Below are 4,554 nucleotides of genomic sequence, written 5' to 3' on the forward strand. Positions count from 1 at the left end.
ACCAGAATGCTCCCCTTTTCATCTCACTTTAGTCCTTCCTTCTTTAATGGGCAGCGAGTTACAGTCAATTAAAGGTGACTGATAGGAACTGTGGGGAATACATTCATAAGCAAATATGAAAAATAGCCATATACCTTGTGATCAGGGTATACAAATTACATCATAAACAGAAAGTAGTTATGGTTGATTGGAGCAATTAAATGTTTTCTTTAAGAAAAGAAAAAACCCTCCAGTGAGAATATTTTAGAAAATGACTTTTTAATCATCTGTAGAACTGCTAAAATTACTGTCTCCTAATAGTTTTAAAGTGTTCTTTAGTTAGAATTAGCTGTAATCCCTCTGCAGAGCAGCCGAATACTTCCCCGGGAACCTGTTTACAGGAAACTTTATTTTTAATCACAAGATCACATCCATATGCTTTTACATAGTCCAAAGGAGACCACAGCAGCTTTGAGCATATTTCCCTGCTGTGCAAACAGCCACAAATTTGGAAACGGTTGCGTGGGAAAGAACAAGTTCTAGAACCGGTCAGGAGGACATGGCACATGGCAAGATTCACCACTCAAGTAAGAAACGTTAATACTGATTGAAAAATCAGGTGTTTCCAGTGCTGCCCGATGCATACTAACAGCATCCTGCCACATTAATAAACCAGCTAATGCCTTCAGTCTTGTCTGTTTCCTCGCCTACCGTCATCCTTGCAGATACTGCTAGTTCTGCACGGGTAAGGACAGATTTGGGGAGGGGAAGGACTGTGGCCACATTGCTGTGGAAGAGCAGTCTCTGCCCAGCAGCGTGATGAGAAGGACACGCGCCCTGTGGGCCAACGGCAGGGAACCGCTTGGAGCCAAACAGAGGAGCTCCTGGGCACAGCATGGCCCACTGCTCCCCTTCTGCCGGCCTTCCCATGGGAACGCTGTCTGCCTGCTCAGCCCGGGCACAGGCGTGGGCATGGACGTGGGCAGCGAGGGAGCAGCCCCTGCTAGCGGTGCCAGCCCGCAGGCGGTGCAGTATGCCAAAGCACACCGCATGGGAGCAAGGGGATCAGAATCAGACTCTTAGAAACGGTAGACCTAAAAATGTTTCTATCTGAACAGAGAGAACATATGCTTCGTAGATATGCTCTACCAATTGTCCAATTTAACATCAAGAATGCTGCTCAGGGTGTCGTGAGAGTTCAAAGCTTGTCTCAAGGAGACTTGGGAGGCTGGGGAAAATAAAGGAAAGGGTAAAAATGCTGAACACAGCCTGCTTTGGTCAAAGAAATCCAGAGCAGTTTTCATATAATTGTGATTTTTTTTTTTAATCTCAGTGGAGAATTCACAATATTCTTCCTTTTTCTGCCACCTTTAACCATACCTTCCCTTTGTGTCTGCAAAACAAAGATAATTATTTTTCACTCACCTGCATAAAATGCTTGAAGAACTCCAGATGATTGAAGATATAAAAATGGAACGGAAATGTGTGTATATGCATGTTTATATATAATTGTTATTATTGTTACAGTCTGCCAAGGAAACACAGATTATTTCTAGCAAAGCTTTGGGGTTCTTTTATAACTTCAGAAGCTGTTTAATAACTAGTGATCAGATGAAACTCAACTGCTTTTGAAATCAATGAGAACTGGATTATGTGCTGGAGAGGAGGAAGCTTTAGCAGAAAATGTTTATATTACCGAGTATTTGTTATCTTAGATAATCACCATTTCTGCCTATATCTTCCAAGAAACTCATTCTGTTGCTCTGAAAAATATGTAATGATTTGAAGATAATTTCAGAGGCCAAACCCGCTGAAAATCTAAACCCATGATCAAAATACTTGCAAACAGTGTCTCAGATCAGTAAAAGCAGGCTGAAGAGGACAAGAGGAGAAGCCATTTAATCATCTGACCTCGGTGACTGCAATACAGTTATTCTGTTTTCTTCTCCCAGTTTTAGTCTTCTTTAGATTTAGGATTTCAAATTAATTACTTCTTTTTTAATGTATATTATATAAATCAGTCAATGTCAACAGAATGTCTTCTAAACCTGGCTTAACTCTCTGCCTGTTGGCCTCCTCCACTATGAAAGGTAACAGCGACCAAAGCAATTCCCTCCATGGACTAAATCCTGACTACTGCCCATTTCCAGGACAGCTGGAACAGTGTGTGGAATTTCATATCGATACCTTAAAGTGGACATACCATTAAAGTGAGCATTGATATAATTATATAGTCATATAGTTTGGCTCTGAGGTTATTCGTGAAGTGCACCTTATCCCTGCAGCTAAATTATTCTGTGGTTCAGTCGTTCTGTGATAGCTCTACTGTGCCCACCAATGCTACATTGGAGATGTCAAGAGCTGAGCTGGTCCCTACCGCTCCACAGCTTCATGAACTGCCTTCGCTACAGGTGTGTATCTACAACAAAGAGAAAGGCAGATGTTACCTTACACCACCATCTCTATCTTTAACTAACCTATCTGCCTTCTGAATCAAACGGAATCACTCAGCATTTCTCAGTAGCATTTCTCAAGTGGTAGCTGGAGTACTAGCCTTTCCATTCACATAGCGTAAACTCATCTGCACTGTGCGGGGACTAGGCTCATGGTTCAGGCCCTCAGCCGTTGTTCTTCACACCTCTTAGGTCTCGGTGATGTAAATGACTTTTTAATGTAAGGCATGTTAGCCCACCAGTTTGAATGCAAGGCCTTGCTGGACTGTATGAACATAGTCACTAACACTGTGGGAAAGATTTGCTTTCAGAAGGCTGCAGTAACGCCCTCAGAAGGAAAGCATTGGGCTAATACTGAGCAATAAGAGTCTGGAAGAGTGCCTGCTTCACAAGAGAAAAAAATAGTTTCCACTACAGCTTGTCAATGAATATTTAAAAAAGATGAGTGATGATTAAGAGTTTAAAATAATCTCCTTTCCACCCTTTCACCTGCCTCCAGTCAAACCATAAAGCCAACCATGCCCCTGGCTTACATTATAATGGAATTATTGTTCATGGAGGTTTGGCCAGTCAGCAGTCAATAGCGAAGAAATGACAAACGTGTGCACAAGGGAGAGCCTTTGGAAAGAAAAGAGAAAGGAAAGAAGAAAATTTATTATTGCCAGTCTACTGATGAATGCAGGCATTAGAATAGCAGATGTAGAGCGTATAAGGGGTTGGAGAGTGAAAAGCTAAGTGTTGCCTTAGAGCACCAGGAAATGGAGCCAGGGTTGTGAAAGCCATCAAGCTGCCTGCGCTCTGCATTCCTTAATGTACAATGAAATGCTTTGATAACCGAAACCAAAAACCCTAAAATGGCAAGCGCTTCCTGCAAGAACCCTTGAAATAAGGTTTGCCGCCAATGGGGGGTAGTTGTCAGTATAAGGGAGAAAGATGGGGGAACTGGAAGTCTGCGTGCTGGAATGGGGATGTTTGCTTCGGCGCGTTGGACTGTTGCTTGGGATACACCAAACAGCAAGAAAAGGGCTAGGAAGGATGCAGTCTTAGCTCCAAGGTAATGGATAATCCAGAAACAGCTGTTTCTCTTCCTCAACCTTTTTTAAACTGCCACAGGAGACCTCTTTCCACTCAGAGCTCAGTTATTCTTCAGCGTCGACTTCTCAACACACCACTTCGGTTTTCACAAGTAATCTGTTGGACAGGCTAGGAAACCTGTGCTGAATTCCCTCGTCTCCAATGTTTGGCTTTGGTTAGGAGAAGATTTGCCCCAAGACTAAACATGTGTAATATTAAGCGTGACCTTTTCTTAGCTTTATTGTACTTGCTCCTAAATCTAAATTATGTATACCTTTTGTGTGTTTATGTGTATGTGAGTGAGGGAGAGAAACTCAAACAGGCATGGAAAATGTGGACTCCATTCACCCTGCATACGCTGTAATATGAACAGACTCACAGAGGTGTGTGGGCATATATAGACTTAACCACATCTACTGTAAAGAGGAAAAAAATGCTGAGAAGCATTTTGTCATGTTTTCCATTTGAAATGTGTGAGCTGTGGAAACTCAAAGCTATAACATTAATGTTTCTTCTGGTAGGTTTTTTCCTGTGCTATTTATTTTTCCTGTGCTATTTATTTGCTATCATGTTTTTTGGGAACTCGACAAGTTTGTGAGGTGTTTTTTTTCCCCTTTCCCCATATCTAGAAAATATGCACACATTTGAATTATGACTTTCCTACAGGAACTAACAGCTGTATGTGCAAATCATGCATATAAATCAATTACTGAGGCCTATGTACTATAAATGCACCCATTAATTAAGCAATGTCAGATGCTATGAACCATGAAGTTCATTACATCTTTAGCATTCAAACCAAGGATTATTTGAAGAAGCAATACTACGTTTACCTAATAGTTAATGAAATTAAGCCGGGTTGTTGCCAACATTCTTATTTTATGCCTAATTCAGTGTTTAAATGTTTATGAATAAAACACTAACTGCTGAAAGCAGAAATGTTGAAATGTAATTACTGGTAAGTTATAACGCACTTGAGGACTCATTATACCAGACTTGGGAGTTTTAAGATCACCAGTGTAACACACTCTCCAAAAACACAGATTTT

The sequence above is a fragment of the Aquila chrysaetos genome, chromosome 18 (assembly GCF_900496995.4).
Source record: "Aquila chrysaetos chrysaetos chromosome 18, bAquChr1.4, whole genome shotgun sequence".
Taxonomy (NCBI): Eukaryota; Metazoa; Chordata; class Aves; order Accipitriformes; family Accipitridae; genus Aquila; species Aquila chrysaetos.